The following is a 19,385-nucleotide window of genomic DNA, read 5'->3' as shown; positions in this document are numbered from 1 at the left end:
GGTTTCCTGAGTTTTAATCCAGTGGCTTACCCACTAGGCTATGCTGCTTACCATCACAGTAACATACTGCATGTCTACAGGGGAGCCCCATTGAGATTGCACAGGCAACCTGAATCCTGGCATTTCCTAGCTTTTGCTTGACTTCGCAGCCTTACTCATGTCCTTTTACTGTAGTTTTAATGAGTAATTAAGTCAGTAATTATGTTGGGCTAGAGCCTTCATGGCCAACAGCCTCTCATGCCAGTACTTGGATTTCCTCTTCCTTCAGCCTCCTCCTCCTCCTCGGCTTTCATGTGGTTAGCATTAGCGTGAGCTGGCTCCAGAGGCTGCTGCTGCAGAATGGGTAACAAAGGCTCATTCATCACTGTCTCATTATGGGCATAAGAGGCTCTGACAACGCACTGCATCAAACCTGAGTTTGCCAATTTAAATCCCAGGCTCGGTGTGAAAACCTCCTTTAATAGAATCAAATGAGCTTTAGCCCAGTGACAAGAAGAAGAAAAAAGTGTTGACAAGTAGTCAACCGGCCCTGGCGCGGGCTCAGCATTGGTGCTGGGCGAGAGAGTTGGCAGGGATGATGCATTGCTAAAATGTGGGCTTCATGTGTCCCTGGTCTGTAGGGATATACTAGACTGAGCTAGCACAATGGAGAAGCCTGCAGGTTTGTCTATCAGCCAGTTCTGCCCATGCTCTTCAGGCCTTCCCTGCTATTCCAGCCCTGAGCTCCACACACACCCTTTCCAATCCTTTTGCACCTACTCCTAGTCCAAACCTGCATCCACTTGCACCTCTGCCAATGTACCCGAGACCTAACCCACAGAACCCTTTGCTGTTCCAGCCCTGCCCTGAAAGGTTAAGCAATTCACGTCAGTCCTTATCTGACACACCTCAGCCCTGACCTGTAGTGATCCCTGCTATTCCAGCCCTGCTCTTCACTCCACTGTCTTTCCACAACTTTGCCACAATCCAGATGTGCAGATCCCCCCTGTGTTTCCAGTCCTACAGCTTCCCACAGCTTCACCAATGCAGCTCACTCTTAAGCCACAGTGGCACTCTCTGCTATTCTAGTCCTGGATCCATCAGTTCTACCAGTTCACCCCCATCCTGATCCGCAGCCCCATCCCACCCCGTTATGCTAGCCCCTGGGCCTCTGCTCAGACTGCCATTTATGCCAAGAGTAGTAGCTATGCTGTGGCATAGCCATGTGGAGAAGTAGTCATTAGTGATTAAACTGAGCTGACAGAACTCATTTCACGTGTAGTCTGAAGCAGATTTTGCAGCCAAGATTTCCACAGAGGGACAAAGGAAGGTATTACTCTGATGCAATATACAGTATTTGTGTGTGCTGGGGATGTGTGATTGTGGAAAACGAGGAGCACAACCATCTTTAATCACCAGAATTGCCCCTTTTGATCATCTGTTGAAACTGTCCCCTCTCTTCACCTTGTCTCCATTCCTCATGACAGGTCTATGCCAGCCAGTGAACATGCAATGGGCAAGGGACATCTGGGGCAGAACCTGTCTATGGGTGAGTGGGGGGCAAGAAGGTGCACAGAGGATTCAGAATCCTGCACTGACTCCTGGCCCACGAAGGTTAGCAGATTTTCCTGTAGCAGTGTGTGTGGACAAATTTGGGAGGTCAGGTTTGCGTTGCCAATCAATATTCTCCATCAGAACCATTGGCTCAAAGCCGATCAATTAGTCCCCACTTTAAAATCAGCTGTGAAAGAAGAAATGCGATGGGAAATGCTCAGCTAATTCTGGGTGCCCAATTTGAAAGACCTAGGACCTGATTTTTCAGAGGGCACAGCACTGTATAGCACGTTATATGTTCAATGCCCAGCTCCGATTGACTTTGGCTGCAGTTGGGAGCACTCAGCACATCTGCAAATCAGGCCCAGGGACCCCCCAGGTCAGGCACCTAGAAAATGAGGAACACACAATTATTGGCCACCTTTGAAAAGTTTGGTATAAGTACAATGCTAACAGTATCCCAAGGTCAGAGGGCAGGGGGCTCCCTGGCATTTAGCAGTGAGTTTCAGCCAGCTTTGACCGGTGTACCCCACCCAACACATGGGTCTCATGATCTGTATCTGCATGGTGCTATGTCATATATCATTGGAAAACAAATGACAACAAAAGTCATAGGCTTGTGAAATGTATGCATTAACACTGCAGGTGGAGTCATGGATATTTTCTGACCTTATGATTTAAAGTCTGTATTGGAAGGAAGTAGAGAACTGGTCTGCTCAGCTCTTGAATACAAAGGCAGCGGGACTGACCAGTGACAATGGGATTGCAATTTACCTATGCGGAAAACAGAGCCAGCAAAGCTCACAAGTTAGGTTGGGAGTCAGCAAGACCAGATCACACAGGCCTGTGTCTGGCCAACCTAGTTATCAGTGTTCCTATCTCTTGAAGTAGGTCTTGAGCTTTGAGAGAGACATTTTCCAAAGGGTTACTGGGCTGTAAAGGGAGGGGCAGAGAACCCCTAAGTTATCCATCAATTGAGGGACTAAAGAGGCCAGAGCTTCTGGGATCACAGAATGATGGGGCATTCAGCCAAGAGGGTTGAAGACTCTGGAAATTGATTATAAGTGACAAACATGCTTAGGCAAAGATTATAACTGGCTGAAATTAAGTGTTAGTCTTAGAAGCGTATTTAGTTTGTTTGTAACCATTTCTACCCTATATTCCCTCTACTTGGTGTTACTTAGCCAATGACATTTGTTTTGTAAATGTGTTTGTGACAAGGTGATCCACTCTCTGTTAGGCTGGTGCCTCCTACTGGTCACTCTGGGGACTAGCTCTCCAAGTCCATGCCCCTTCCTGCAGTTGCACGCTGTCATGCTGTCTCAGCCCATCTGTCCTGCTCTTGCACCACAAGCTGCTGCTGCTTCTTCATGACTCAGCCCTCTAGCCAGGTCACTGTCTGTGTTTCCCCCTTCCAGGGTATCAATGTCTTTCCTTGCCAGCAGCCCTAGGCAGTCTTCCCAGTCACTGCTACATAGTGTCATCCCCGCAGCAGCTGGCAGGGGAACTCAGTCTACCCTCTACTCCGGGTTACAGCTCAGGGACCCTCTAACCAACAGCCAAGGCCCGTTCCCTTCCAGCCCTCACTGCCTTTCCCACCTTCCTGGCTCCTGCGTGATTTGCCAACCCAAATGCACCTCCCTTCTCCCAGGGAGTGACTGCACAGACTTTCCCAGCTACCCCTTTGGCTTCTAATTTCCTGTTTTTATCATCTCAGCCCAGTTTGTTCCTTCTCAGATGGTCTCTCTCACTCCGTCAGGGGCTTACTTGGCTACTAGATTCCTCTCACCTGTCACCTATTGGATTAATTAGCCCCCTTCTTAGTTGTCATTAACCCTTTCAGGGCAACTGGGGGAAAAACACCCCATCACAGTGTTTTGCTTTTTACTATAAACCAGTCCAGTGCTTTGATCCCCTAGAGTGTGTGTTAACTCCAGTAAGGTGATTAGCTGCTAGTATACTGTTTCTTCACAATTTTATAACTTCTCCAGGTGTCCCGGGAGAGGGCTGGACACTTCAGGACAGGTGTATTTGGGGAAATTTGGGACTGGGAGTGTGTTGGCATCACTCGTGCATCTGGTAACTGAGTGATAGAGGCTTGAGCGGGGCTGGTGTGCTGTAGGCAGGATGCTGGGGTAACAGCACAGAACCAGAGCTGCAAAGCATCACAGAGGCTCAGGGAACTGCATGCTTCTGCTGGCTGTTGGTGTCCAGCTGCGAGCCCCAGCAGCAAAGCGGCATTTAAGGCACCCAGGGTTACAGGGTAGATGGTGGCACAACCCCTTACCAGTCTGGATTGCACCCCACAATATGACAGTAAGTGACATGCCCAGCAACACACAGGAAGTTTGTGGAAGAGGCAGGGATAGACTCCAATTCCCCAGAGCAGCTCAATCTACAAATATGAAGTCCCCCTAACTCTGTTGTGTCTCAGTTCAACATGGCACCTAAATAGGGACTTAACTTTAAGCACCTCTTTAAATCCATCCCTATTCGGCAGACCCGTTAGGCATTCATTTAACTGTGAGCAAGTGCTCAAGTTCTCTTAAGTGCTTTGCTGACTCAGGATGTTAATTTATACATTGAATAATACAGAATTACATAACCCAAACTTGCTCTTTCCATGCTGTACTATTAGGGCTCGAGCCATGGTCCACTGAAGCCAACAATAGTCTTTTCATTGGTTTCATCAGGCTTGGGCTGAATCCACAGAAAGCCACTAGTGTTCCACAGACTCAATAACTGGATGGCTGTGCCATGACCTCTGACCCTGGAACTGTTGTCCTGTGGTCTTTCTTTGCATGACTCCCTGTAGACTGGCAGTTCTTCGAAGCAGGAAACCCTCAGGTCTCCTTTTCTCCTTAGGGAAAAAATTTTCCTGACCCCAGGTCTAACACCAGAGCATGTTAGCAAGACCGACCAGCCATGCAATGCTTTTGCCATGGCAATTTTCCAAGATTGCAGTTCTCTCTATGGTTCACAGGAGCTTGGGTCTGTATGGACCAAGGAGCAAAACATCTCTGCTAGCAGCGGGTGGTCAAAACAGCGAGGCTGCTCTGGTCTTCCACCAAATCACTCTCAGCTCTTCAGCCACATTTTAACAATCACATTAACTCACTAATATGATTAATTGGTTTTGGCCATGTAATTGCAGCTTTGTTTATTGCTCTTCCCTTCTGTTGCCTTTTCATCTTTCCCACTAACAAAGGGAAGAAAGAATATATCTGCAGAGTTTATTTTGTCATTAACTGTCACCTTTCCCTTAACAAATCATCTGCAGCTCCACATTAGCAAATCTGGGAGTAATTATATGACCTGCCAAAGCAAAGGAGGAGGTGAAAGGAAAAATACCCAAGGCGTGACGTTAATGAATGTACTTTTACAATTAATAGAGAATGATTACAGGTGCTGACGTGAGGGGCTGCGGCTACAGTCACCGGAAGATTGGTGATCAGGGAAGGAGCTGTGTGTGTTCCCCAGAGTCCTTTAGACAGAGAACAATGGGAATGATAGGGGATGGGGGAGCTGAGTAAGTCTGAACACTAAGGGCTTGTCTAGTGATGGGGCAATGTGCTCTCCAGGGTTGGGAGTTCTAAAGCTCACTAACATGCTGCTTATTAATTGGTGAGTGTAGACCCTGCTGGTGTGCATTACAAGTTCAATGCACTTCACTGAAGTGCAGTAGGGAAACAGTCCTATGTCAAAGCACACCAGGGATCTTTCAGTGCACACCAGCAGAGTCTACACAGACCAATTCACATGCAGCATCTTAGTGCACTTTTGAAATCTTACAGACAGAAAGCACATTGCCCCACTGTGTGGGCAAATCCTCATCTATTCACTTTAGCAGCTGAGGGGGTGAAGGGTAAGCCACTCCAACACAGTGTGGTTTTCTGTGGCTGGCTAGTGGCCATTGAGGTTTATGAGCACTACTGTCTCCAGGCTGACAGAGCCAGTTATTTAGCTCATGCCATAGGGTTAATGCTGTCCTATGATCAGGTAGCAGGTTCACTTCCTCCACCGAACCCAGCTGGGGGTGTTGTTATACAAGACCAGTGTATCCCAGTTTTGAAGCTGTTCTCATTAAGAACAAATCCTACATGGCCTGACCTTAGTCTGTCCCTGCAGAGCACAGCGGGTCTTCAGACTTTTGGGAGCAGTCAAAAACTGGCACCCACTGCTCAGGGGTGATATCTAGCTCTGTCCTGTTGATGCTCTAGCACAGCTTGAGTGTGCTTTGCAGCTGCAGCTGGCTGGAGACTGAACCCCTTGATGAAGTGCAATTGGATGGGTCTCCTCACTGTGTAAGCTTGAGTCATTTTTGTTCTCGTTTTATTTTCTTGTTATTCTGATCCAGTTAAAGCAGTGGTTCTCAACCTATTTATCATTGTGTGCGACATATGCGGCCCACAATGTGTTACCTGGGTCGCAGGTTGAGAACCACAGTGTGCCCCCCCCCCCCACAGACCTCTATGCACAGTGCCTCCCGCCCAGAGACCCATCCACAGAATGGGGCCAGGAGTGGAGTCCTGGGTGGGAGGCTGTGTGACAGTGACCCCAGATCCCACTGTGTGGGGCCAGGTGGCAACCCCAGATCCTGGACCCTGCAGCATCGGGCGGCAGACACGTACCCCAGACTCTGCAGGGCCAGGCAGCAGCCCCAGAACCCCACCACACGGGGCTGGATGGTGATCTCGCTGGGTGGCCTGGGTGGCCTTTAGCACACAACTTGGCCACAGCTGTATGGTAATTGGGCCACATGCAGTCCATTGGTTGCAGGTTGTGAACTGCTAAGTTAAAGTCACTGTAATGAATAAGAAAGGCATGACTGCCTGATCCACTCGGCTCATAGGGCTAGAGCCTCAGCTATAGTGTAAAACAACCGAGCTCCATTGAAATCCACAGAGCTACACTGATTTATACCAGTGGATGAGCCAGACTTCCATTTCTATGCTCTAATATCTTGTTGCCGGCAAGATGAGGAATAACAGATCCCACTCCTTTTTCATTACAGCATTTTGCCCCTATGTAGATGTAAGGGACTGCGGAAGACTTTGTTACGGCCTAGCTAGGGAATTTCCACTTTCTCGAGCTGAGAGGTTACTGTAGGACATATATAGTTGCCGAAGGACACAGCTGCTTTGTTATTGTGGGATATAGATAGTTATTGAAGGACATAGCTGCTTTGCATGGCTCTTCACCAGGTAGCGGAAAGACCCCCTCTTTGGGAAGTACCTAATTCTATATTCATGAGCTGCTTTTGTGTAGTGCTTATTAACGCTGCCTGTCTGGCCCTCCATTGGACTCTGTCCCAGGCAGAGCTCCGGTGTGCTGGGTTCCCTGCCTTTGTGACTGCAATGCTTGGAGTCCCCATTGCAGGTGGGTCACTAACCTTCAGTAAAGCCAATAACTCATAGCTGTGTGTAAGCCTCGTTTTTCTCAGAGTACTCCTGCCAGACCTGTGGTGCATCAAGCACTGTGGCCCAGAACAGTAGATTACAGCTGTACTTTATTTTCTGCCCAAAATGGAAATTTTTCATTTTTGTTTTAATTTTTCATCCAAAACCTGCTAACTTTTCATCCAAAACTTGCAAAACCTGCTAACTTTGCAATGGTCAGCCACTAAAAAATGTTGAAGAAAATCCCAAAAATAGCAATGCAAAAATTCCATTTGGTGAAGGAGCCACTTCTCATGGAAAAAGCATTTTGATTTAAAAATTGTCAGTAATTTCTAATGCAGAGCCATTTCCATCCCCTCCTTCTTCGGGACTAACCACATTCCGAGGACCCTCCTCATCCTCCTTCAGAGATCCTGCACCACATTCCTGCAGGTATAAACCAGAGTAGCTCCATTACCTGCCATTGACATTCTAGTCAAAGCAGCTGAGGCCCATGTGTTCCAAACCTTTCATCAGATTTGTTGCTCTCTCTAGTCCACTCAATGAATTTCATCTTATAATTTTGCTTCCTCTACTGCAGTCATCACTGTGCATCATATTGGTGAGCTCATCATAATTTCCCATAAAGATGGGATACTAGAGGCTCATGCAGTTTGCTACTTATGTAGGTGAAGGTGAACACACAGCTGGGCCCCTCGTCCACCCACACTGGTCAGAACCTTATTGACCGTGGTGAGAATCAGAAAACTGGAACAGTCTGATGGCCACTAAAAACAGGCTTTTCTACTTTTCCAATTTTCACCACAATCACTAGGTTCAAAGCAGAGTAGTTGGTTTTGGGGGAGGAGGAGCCAGTGTGGAGGCAACAGGCTCATTTTGGGGGGTGGACTGGGGGGGCAAGGGGCCTACTAGCCCTGAACCTCACCATGACCCCTAATCCTAAAGTCACTGTCTCACCCCACTATCTAGGGCGACAGGCTCCATTCTGTAGACCTCCGGAAGGTCACACCTCACTCCTTCATCCTGAGATATCAAATGATGATTTTAGTGCAAATCAGGCATTTCTAATTTCCCACACAGTCAATAGGGTTCTGCCCACTGGTGCCCAAAACATTCCCTGACTCTTTGAAATTGCTCCAGAGGTGGTTTTCAAAGGCTATCATGTTACAGACAGGCAAACAGAAATGCCATTGAGCTGGGAGCAGGGTGTGCATTGCTTGGCCAATCATTTCTTCGTTGTTGGCCAATGTGCTGATACTATCAGGTCTCCAGCCAGCATCTCACTGCAGAGAGAACTGGGGGAAATCAGCTCTTTCTTCCTTGTGATAGAAACACATCTAAGTTAATGTATTTGCTGCAATGAGGAATGAGAAGTAAAAGCAATCTATAAAATTTTCTCTATAATGGATTTAGTGCTGGAGAAAGACAGCCCTGGAGACTGAAGGCCTCTGTCTCTCCCCAGAGCAGGTACATAGAGCACAGATGTCCGTGCAAGACTGCCCCCCACTGCAAATGTACCACAACTGTAGTTGTTCCAGTTATTAGTGATGGCATTCAAAATGCTGGAAATAGGAATGTTTTCATATTTGGTTGACTACTCCATGCTGATGGACTTTTGTGGGAGACTTCCACTGAATGCATCTGATGAAGTGAGCTGTAGCTCACGAAAGCTTATGCTCATATAAATTTGTTAGTCTATAAGGTGCCACAAGTACTCCTTTTCTTTTTGTGAATACAGACTAACACAGCTGCTACTCTGCAACCTTTGCTTTGCATGTGTCAGGTTTCCCTCCCCACTCTGAACTCTGGAGTACAGATGTAGGGACCCGCCTGAAAGACCTCCTAAGCTTATTTCTAGCAGCTTAGGTTAAAAGCTTCCCCAAGGCACAAATTCTTCCCTGTCCTTGGACGGTATTGCTGCCACCACCAAGTAAGTTAGACAAAGACTCAGGAAAAGGACCACTTGGAGTTCCTGTTTCCCCCAAAATATCCCCCCAAACCCCTTCACCCCCTTTCCTGGGGAGGCTTGAGAATAGTGTACCAACCAAATAGGTAAACAAGGTGAGCACAGAGCAGAGCCTTGGGTTTTTAGGAAGCTAAAAACTTAATCAGGTGCTTAAAAGCAGAACTTTATTATAAAGATAAAAAAGTAAAAGAAGCACCTCTGTAAAATCAGGACAGAAGGTAATTTTACCGGGTAATAAAATTTAAAACACAGAAGATTCCACTCTAGGCAAAACTTCAAAAGTAACAAAAAACAGGAATAAACCTCCCTCTTAGCATAGGGAAAATTCACAAGCTAAAACAAAAGATAATCTAATGCATTTCCTTGCTATTGCTTAACATTTCTATAATTGTACATGTATCATTTCAGTAGGAGCTAGATTACCTGAGAACACAAACAAAACCTTCCCCCACAGATTTGAAAGTATCTTATTCCCTTATTGGTCCTTTTGGTCAGGTGCCAACCAGGTTATTTGAGCTTCTTAACCCCTTACAGGTAAAGGCGGGATTTTATGCTACCCTTAGCTGTATGTTTATGGCAGCACGTGAGCTCAGTTGAAACCAATTTCTCATCAACATGGACCCAGTTTTTGGAAACATGAAAATACATGATGATTTCACATGCTTTAGCTGTCAAATTACCATTGCAAAATTTCACTAAAAAGCTACATTTTGGGTTCATGTAAAAAGAGGCAAAACAAACTTGCAAATGAATCCCCAATGCTTTCACTGAGCCTTAGCTCACAAACTTGATCTGGTAGGGCCACTTACACAGTGTTGAGAAGGAAATCAGCTGTACAATGGCCCATTCCATTTTTGCACCTGTATTGAGACATCCAGGAAGGGTTCTGATTTGATCTAAGAAATCAAATCTCTCAATTGCTGCTTCTCCAACAGTACTAGTTTACTGACCATTTATGATGAAGAAAAGAAGATTCAAGAGGCAGTGATTCCATCATTTCTCTGTTGACTGATCTTCAAAAGGACTTTGATGTTGGGGAAATCAGTGGTATTTTTTTCCCCTTAATTTTTTCTTTGGGACTAAACTTTATAACTTACGTTTTTAAATAAGGAAGTGTCTCTAGCTTTCAGAAGGTGCCAGCAAGCAGAACTCATGAGCCATGACAGTTAAAATGAGGAAGGACATGAAAAAATATCCCCAAAATATGAAGTAAGATTTTAAATGTCCCATGGAAACTCATGGTGAACTCTTCCTAGTGAGAGAAAGACTAAAATTGCTTCACATGAATGCCATGTGACCCAGTCTCTTGTTCCAACTGAAGGCAGTATGGCCAATCTGGATTTACCTCACTACAGTGGCTGGAGTCATGTCTTTATGTTTGCCTTTGAGCTCAGGACTAGGAAGGAATTGTTTGTTTGAACAATTTTAATCAGAAAATGACAATTTGTCAAAGCCAAAGCTTTTGATGGAAACATACTGGTTTTGAAGCAAATTTCAGCAGGATTGTTTCTCAGGTCCAGGATGGAATTTCTGGTCAGACACACCCTCCCCTACATAGCCAATAGCTCAGTGGTTAGGGCACTTGTGGGATTTGGAACAATCCAGGTTCAAGTCCATGGTCTGAATTAGACCAAGCAGTGATTTGACCATGGTTTTCCTATACCCCAGCTGTACACCTTAACCAGCACACTAGTAGCTATTCAGGGTGCAGGGGTGGCTCTTTTCTGTGTGCTTTTTCACAAGAAGTTTTGAAAGGTTGAGTTTTCATTCTGCTTTAAAATGAACACATTCTGAAACCTTGACATTTTTCACACCCTTATTTTCTGGCCAGCCCTCCTCAGTGTGATCCCAAGGGCTGTGGCAGCTCCATGCTGGGGTGACCACTCATGGGTTCTGATGGCTCTCCCAATGGCAGTTTGTTGGTCAGACAGTATTGAGCAGTTAGGAGGTGTCAGATGTTATGATATTTATAACCCTCTCTTGGCTGTATTGAACTGGAGGGTCACTGGAGAAATCTCAGGCTACAGTACCACAATTGACATTTGTTAGAATTCACTGCTGAGCAGAATAGTTGCAAATACCAAAGAGCATTTTAATGGAGGTTACAGATGCAACTTCAAGAATTGCCAGGGAAAGCAGCCATCCCTTCTGTCCATTAAGACCAATAATACTGTGTTGTATAAGAGGTAGGCTGGTCTTCTGTTTAGGCCCCAAGCCTAGGTCTCAACAGAGCTGGGGTCCATACTTTGCTCTTCCACTGACTTCCAGCATTGCATAAGTCTTTTATTACTTCTGTGCTTCAGAGTCCCCTGGGAAATGGAGATGGTGGCCTTTCCCTCCTGTTGTGGGCTGTTGTGAAGATGAGTACGTCAATGACTGTGAGGTGCTCAGATGGTATGGGAATGGGAACCATAGATGTACACAGCACATTCAGGGTTTCAGAGATGAACCAGAACATGCTACCTAGGGAGGTTGGGGAATCCTCATCACTGGAGGCTTTGACAAGCAGGTTAAACAAACCTCTTCCAGGGATGGTCTAGGTATGTTTGATCCTGTCTTGTTGTGGTGGGATAGACTAGATGATCTCTTGAGACCACTTCCAGTCCTGCATGTCAATGATCATTAGCCCCATTTGACGGATGGGAAAACTGAAATGGTAAGTGATTTGCTTTTTGAGCAAGTTAGTAGAATAGAAACTAGGTGTCCTGATAACTGGTCTACTGCTGTAACCACTAGGATACTTTGACAGCATGCAGGGCAATAGCTACTGAGCCAGCACTCTAGTCACTGCAGCTCCAATTACTGCAAAGCAGACCTCATTAAGAAGAGCTGTACCTGAGTGCTTGTCTTCACATACAGTGCTACAGCTGAGTTGGTCCACTGCTGTAGCACTTTAGTAAAGATGCTACTATGTCAACATAGGAGCTTCTCCTGTTGGTGTAGTTAATCCATCTCCCTGAGAGCCGGTAGCTATGTGGATGGGAGAAGCTCTCCTGTCAACATAGCACTGCCTACACAGGGGCTTAGGTAGGTAGAACTTTGTCGTTTTTCACCCCCCTGAGCAACGTAGTGTAGACCTGGCCTAATTGATGGGCTGAGGAGAACTGAGAGGCCAGTTAGGCCAGTAGGCAGATGTTACAAAAGGCACAGGAAGGACGTGGGGAAAGGAGTGTCAGGAGCTATTTGCTTCCTCCCCCAGAGCAGAGGGCTTCCTCTGAGGGATGAGGCTACACAGAGCACAAGGTTTGGTGGGAACTAATATTGTAAATAAACTGCACCAGGTGTTTTACCAACAAGGTCTTTAAACTGTTTGTGGACCTGAGCAGAGGCAGGAGCCAGAGGGCCTTGCCAGAGACACCATCTTCTCCATCTGCACTTTTGAATGGCTCACAACTTCACCTCACCAGCAGGTATACAATAGCTGGAGTCCCCAGTTTCTTCTATATACAGAACATTGTCATTTTAGGAATTTCATTGCAAATCTGCTAGCCAGGACCAGCTCTGTGTAAATCCTCCCCTTCCCCTGCCTTTCTGCATGTCATGCCTGTAGGATATCAGCCAAGTGATCTCTCCCTCACCACATGGAAGGATTTGCAAGCTGTTCCTGCTGCCCTTCTTTACGGGAAGTTGATGTGAATTCTCTTTCATGCAATTCCTGAATTTCTCTGCCCACGTGTACTTGCTGAGCTGGCATGAGTCATCTTGCTGTGACCTACTGCAGAATGCTTACTGCTGAAGTCAAGGCTGACAGACATCCTTACCTTTTGAAGAGTGAATTTGGAGCTGGTCACAACCCTAGAGACAGATTTTTTTTTTCTAAGAGGATGGATCTAGTCTGTTCTCAGTGGTAGCAGATGACAGAACAAGGAGTAATGGTCTCAAGTTGCAGTGAGGGAGGTTTAGGTTGGATATTAGGAAAAACTTTACCAGAAGGGTGGTGCAACACTAGAATGCTTTACCTAGGGAGGTGGTGGAATCTCCTTCCTTAGAAGTTTTTAAAGTCCGGCTTGACAAAGGCCTGGCTGGGATGATTTAGTTGGGGATTGGTCCTGCTTTGAGCAGGGAATTGGACTAGATGACCTCCTGAGGTCCCTTCCAACCCTGATATTCTATGATTCCACAGCAGGGATATAGCATGGCAGCCCTGATACAAGCATCCATGCTGCTCTCCCATCTCTGACCTAGCAGGACCACCCATGCAAACTTGGTCCCGGTCCAGAGACTGCCAGTTAGGGCACCTATAAGATCTCTATCAACCGTTCTTAAAACTACAATACCCACCTGCTGAAGTGAAGAAACAGATTGACAGAGCCAGAAGAATGCCCAGAAGTGACCTACTCCAGGACAGGCCCAACAAAGAAAGTAACAGAACGTACTAGCGGTCACCTTCAGCCTCCAACTTAAACGTCTCCAGCGCATCATCAAGGACGTACAACCTATCCTGAAGGACGATCCCTGACTCTCACAGATCTTGGGAGACAGGCCAGTCCTTGCTTACAGTCCCCAAACCTGAAGCAAATACTCATCAGCAACCAAACAACAGAACACTAACCCAAGAACCTATCCTTGCAACAAAGCCCATTGCCAACTCCGTCCACATATCTATCCAGGGGACACCATCATAGGACCTAATCACATCTGCCACACCATAAGAGGCTTGCTCACCTGCACATCTACCAATGTGATATATGCCATCATGTGCCAACAATGCTCTTCTGCCATGTACATTGGCCAAACCAGATAATCTCTACACAAAAGAATAAATGGACACAAATCGGACATCAAAAATTATAACATTCAAAAACCAGTCGGAGAACACTTCAACCTCCCTGGTCACTCAACTTCAGACCTAAAAGTTGCAATTCTCCAACAAAAAAATCTTCAAAAACAGACTCCAATGACAGTCTGCAGAATTGGAATTAATTTGCAAACTGGACACCATTAAATTAGGCTTGAATAAAGACTGGGAGAGGATGGGTCATTACACAAAGTAAAAACTAATTTCCCCATGCTAATTTTTCCCCCTACTGTTATTCCCACCTTCTTGTCAACTGTTTGAAATGGACCATCCTGATTATCACTACAAAAGGTTTTCCCCCGCATCCTGCTGATAATAGTCCACCTTAATTAATTGGTCTCACTACAGTTGCTATAACAACACCCATTTTTTCATGTTCTCTGTGTATATACATCTTTCTACTGTATTTTCCACTGCATGCATCTGATGAAGTGGGTTTTAGCCCACAAAAACTTATGCCCAAATAAATTTGTTAGTCTCTAAGGTGCTACAAGTACCCCTCGTTTTTTTGTTTTGGTGCCAGATGGTAATTTTGGATGCATGCCTTCTAGCGCTATGCTTAGACTGCCCCTGCATTTTAGTCCTTCTCTCCACTATCAGTACAAGCTGTAGATTTGTCACCTAGCACTCAGAACTCTCTGGTAGATAATATCTAGCTCACAAAGCACTTTACAAAGGAGGTCAGAATCATTATACCCATTTTACAGATGGGGAAACTGAGGCATGGTGTAGTGTGTTGCTGATGGTCACCAAGCAGACCAATGGCAAAACTGGGAATAGAACCTGGTCTTGTAATTCTCAAGGTCTATCCACTAGGCCACATTGCCTTCCAAAGCAGATGGGATCACAAACCCAAGCCATGGTTGTATATATCTGAATATTGTCTTTACTAAATAGGCAGAAGTGGAATAGAGATGGTAGAAACATTTTCATCTACATATTTTTGATGAAATCATAGAATATCAGTGTTGGAAGGGACCTCAGGAGGTCATCTAGTCCAACCCCCTGCTCAAAGCAGGACTAATCTCCAACTAAATTATCCCAGTCAGGGCTTTGTCAAGCCTGAGCTTAAAAACGTCAAAGGAAGCAGATTCCACCACCTCCCTTTGTAATGCATTCCAGCGTTTCACCACCCTCCTAGTGAAAAAGTTTTTCTTAATATCCAACCTAAACTTCCCCCACTGCAATTTGAGACGATTACTACTCATTCTATCATCTGCTACCACTGAGAACAGTCTAGATCCATCCTCTTTAGAACCCCCTTTCAGGTAGTTGAAAGCAGCTATCAAGTCCCCCCTCATTCTTCTCTTCCGTAGACTAAATTTACAATCCCAGTTCCCTCAGCCTCTCCTCACAAGTCATGTGTTCCAGTTCTAGTCATTTTTGTTGCCCTCCCCTGGACGTTTTCCAATTTTTCCACATCCTTCTTGTAGTGTGGTACCCAAAACTGGACACAGTACTCCAGATGAGGCCTCACCAATGTCAGATAGAGGGGAACGATCACATCCCTCGATCTGCTGGCAATGCCCCTACTTATACAGCCCCAAATGCCATTGGCCTTCTTGGCAACAATGGTACAATGTTGCTTTCAATATGGCAACATTGAAGTATGGCTTTCAATTAAATAAAAATTTTTGCAGAAAATTTGTTTCAGAATGGTCCTCTTTTTAATTGAAATATGAAAAAATTAGTTTTTCACTTGACTTTTTCTCCCTCTGTAATTGGGTGCAGACTCACCCAGCGGCACCTCCTGCTGGCTGTCTGGGAATTAGCTCTTTTTGCCAGCTCTGGAGCACCCTCTGCCGGTGTCTCGCGGTCGCTGGCCCCCCCATGTTCCTCCCAGACCTTGGTGCCCTTTTACTTGGGGTGCTGCCCCTCCAGGCAGTACCCCACAGATCTGGGTCTCCCCTCCCCAGGGAACCCCCCCACCCTATATCCCCACCTTCCCTCAGCTTATGGGCTACTGCCAGTCACCATCTAGCCCCCTTTCACTGGGGCCAACTGCATTCTGCATAAGCCACTCATCATAGGCAAGGGGGGTTTGGAGCTGCTGACTTCACCTACCCTTGGGCTGCCCTGCTGCAACCCCAGTACCCTGTCTTAGCCTATCTGCCAGACCTGCAATCTAGGGCTCTTCCAGTCTGGAGCTCCCAGCTCCTCTGGCCTTCCCTAGACCTACTTCACCTCATGGACACTGATACACTTCCCAGTAGCCAGACCCATCTCCCTCCACAACTAGAGGAGACTCTATGCTCCTGGCCCACTGCCCTTATAAGGGCCAGCTGGGCCCTGATTAAGCCAAGCTATGGCCTGGTTGGGACGTGGCCCCCAGCTGAGGCTTCTCCCAATCAGCCCCGCTTTTCCTTCCCTGGCACAGCCCTCTCCCCGGTGCTGTTTTAAGCCTTTTAAGGCAGTAGTGGGTGACCACCCTGCTACAGGAAGAAGAGATCAATGTGCTTAAGCTACCCTGCTGGCTGGAGCGCTCTCCCTCCCTGGGCTACTGCTGCTGGCTGGAGCTCTCTGCCTCCCTCCCTGGTGGGCTGCTGCTAGCTAGGACTCCTATTGGGAGCTGCTGCTGTGGGGAGGGGGGGCCTTGCCGGCCTGTGCCCCAATCCCCACCCCTCTGGAGGAAGAAGAAGTGAGAATACCATCACCATCATCACCACCAGTCTTGTAACCTCTTTGGCCTGAGTCCTCACCTGGCTGGTTGCCGCCTGCTTGCTGCTGCTGCTCCTAAACTTGCTGCCTCCTCGAGGAGGAGGAAGGCTGCTGTAAGTAATTGTGGAGGGTGTCAGTTTTTGGACTGAGTGACTTTAACAGCTGTGTTCCTGGGGTGGTGGTAGCCTTTTGCTGCTGGGGGGGGGGCTGGGGGAGAGGTGTGGACCCCTCCCCCAGTCCTTCTGCCCCCCACTACATCCTCCTTCACCACCACCACCCCTTTTTGCCACTGCCCCCTCCACCAACCCAGCTGACCATCAACACCTGCTGCTTGCCCCTCGATGGGGCTGCTTGCTTCTTTGCCGCCCACCTCCACCACCACCCGGGACTGTTTCCAGCAGCGAGCAAGGACTAGAGTGAGCCCTACAAGCGCTCGTGGGTGCACTCCCCCCACTCTTTTGTTTGGACTTGGTCCCCCTCCCTCAGTTGCAGTTGGGTGGGGGGCCTCCCTGTTACCCCCCAGCCCAGATTTTTCCTCCCGTAGCCCCTGGAGAATTTTCCCTGGTTGTTTGCCTGTCCCACCCTGACCCCATCCTAGGTTGCTGGGTTTCTTGGTGTGCCTGCCCCGCCCTTCCCCAGGAGTTTGGTCCCCCCTTGTGCTCTACTTGCCCTGCCCTCAGTTGTTTGCTGTTCCCACTGACCCCTGTCCCACCCAACCCGCAGTTTGGTGTGCCCATGTCCTCTTTTGAAGCACTTGTGCCCCCCCCCTTTTAAGTTGTTTAACCTGATCGCTGCACCTCCCCGCTGCAATCGTAATCCTTCCCCGTCTGAGTGCAGCCGGAGGAGCCGCTGCCCCACCCTGCACCTGTGATTGTTCCCCTCTCCTTTGTTATCCCCATGTCCTTCTGTTGTTAGCACCCTCCTCCCTTGCCTGCAGCCTAGCGGGGAGGAGTGGTTGCTTCTTCCTTTCCCCCGGTGCCCCTCTACAGTTCCCCCCCCCCACGCCCACGCTGGTACCCTCCTTCCTGCATTCAGTTTAACAAGGAGGAGTGGTAAGCCCTGTCCCAACTTCCCTATTCCCAATACCCTGTTTGCTGGACCCTCCTCCCCCGCCTGTTGTCTAGTGGGGAGGAGTACTTGTCCTTTGTCCCACCCCCAATTTAGGGCCTCCTCCTGCTTCTTTCCATTATGGAGGAGGATCCTTCCCCTGCCCCTGGCCCCACCCTTGCCCCTGCTTCTGCCCCTACTGCTCCCATAGTTCCTCCCTTGCCCACCCCAGCGGCTACCCTCTTGGCCACCACTAGCCTAGACTCCGCCACTGCCATGGCTGCTCCTTCTGCTCGCAAAAAGGGCCAGGGGAATAAAAAAAAGTAAAGGCCCCGCCTGGAAAACAACCTCCCGTCAGCAGGGCTGCCCTCCCTGCCACGGCTCTGACATCTGCCCGCGGCCCCTTCTTCCCCAGCCGTTCCCTCCACCAGCTCTGGGGGCGCTCCATCTCTAGCCCCCAGAGCATACGCCCAGGTGACTGCCGCCCCCCCACATGCCACCGCACCATCTGCCCCGATTGCCACCTCCGGTGCCATTCTTGGCGGCTAGGGCCCCTTCCCCTCACTGCCCAGAGGCACGGCGTCTGCTGCCTCCTGGTGTCCACCTCGCCCCACGTCAAAACGTACGTGCGGGCGCTAGCGAGGGTGGTAGGGCCCATGGCCATCATGGCAGCCTCCAAGATGTACGGTAAGGCTGTGTTCTTCCTAGCATCGGAGGCCGCCGCTCAGGAGGAGGTAGAGAAGGGCATGGCAGTGGGGGGGTGTTCGTTCCCCTAGAACCTCTGGAGGACTTAGGCGTACGGGTGGTATTGACCTCCATCCCACCCTTCCTGCCCAATGTTGCCCTGTTGCCTGCCCTCTCCACCTTGGGGAAACCCATCTCCATCATCAGCCCTCTCCGGCAGGGCTGCAATGACCCCGCCCTCTGCCACGTTCCGTCCTTCTGCTGGTAGGTGCAGATTCAAGTGCTGCCGGCGACGCATAGTGGGGTGGCACTCGAGGGGTCCTTCTTGGTGCCCTATCAAGGGAGGAATTATTCAACGGAGGAGGCCCGGTGCTTTCTCTGCCAGGCGACGGGGCATGTCCAGAGGGACTTCCCCCTGGCCTGGCCTGGAGAAGCATCTGGGACGCCCAAGACCTGGGAGGGCACCGGCTCTATCATTGCTGGCGACCCTGGCAGCTCGGCTGCCACTGCTGTTGCCCCTCCTCCCGCGGATGAGAAGGTGACAAGACCTCTGCCAGCTGAGGGAGAGGACCCGCCCCAGGGGGAGGTTTCCCTTCCTCCCGTTGTCCTGCCCTTGCCGCCCCGAGCCCCAAAACAATTGCCCTTGCCCCCTGGCCCTGCCCCTGCTGAGCAGCCCTCCACCTCCACTTCGGAGGGCTGGGTGCTTGTCCGGGGGAAGCGCGGCACCTGTAAATTGTGGGTTCGATCCCTCCCCTCTGACGAAGAGGGAGAGGAGGCCCCCTGAAAAATGCTGCGGGGGGCTGACGATGTTGCATCTTCTGCTGCGCCCCCGGATGGAGCCCAGCAAGAGACGCCAGCTATGGCAGCCATGACAGCAGACGGAGGTGTCACTGCCCCCTTTGTTGAGTCTCCTCCCAAGAAGGCCTCTGTAGGAGTTCCCCCGGCCCCTTTGCCATCTGTACCCCCCTGCCACTGTCGATAGCAGGGCTATTACTACCCTGGTTTCTGGCGGGGAGGACTCTGGGGCAGCGGGGACTGAATTTACTTCCATATTTGAGATGATCGAGGCCCTGGGTCTGACCCCGGTCGTTCAGGGGGAGGACGACCCCCCCCTCAGCCAGCGGGCCTCTATCTGGGCAGTGGCTCAATTCCACTGCCCCCTCCTCCTTCTCCCTGCCCTTCACTCCCAACTGTGGCCCCCGTTCTGGTCCTGGGGGCGCCCCTGGCTCTCCCTATTTGCCCGGCCATGGATGGTGCATCACCTGAGACTGCTGAGCCTGTAGAGGCCACGGCCGATGCT

General features: G+C 48.9%; 1 long non-coding RNA gene across 1 annotated transcript; it reads right to left on the bottom strand.

Moving 5' to 3' along the window:
- Positions 1-813: 813 nt before the first annotated feature.
- Positions 814-15,942, bottom strand: LOC122456002. The gene is made up of 2 exons (XR_006274592.1): positions 15,881-15,942; positions 814-1,921 (listed from the first exon to the last, which is right to left on the bottom strand). It is a non-coding gene; the product is annotated as an uncharacterized LOC122456002 (long non-coding RNA).
- Between the last annotated feature and the right edge of the window lie 3,443 nt (positions 15,943-19,385).

The sequence above is a fragment of the Dermochelys coriacea genome, chromosome 10 (assembly GCF_009764565.3).
Source record: "Dermochelys coriacea isolate rDerCor1 chromosome 10, rDerCor1.pri.v4, whole genome shotgun sequence".
Taxonomy (NCBI): Eukaryota; Metazoa; Chordata; order Testudines; family Dermochelyidae; genus Dermochelys; species Dermochelys coriacea.
This window is presented reverse-complemented; position numbering and strand designations above follow the sequence as displayed.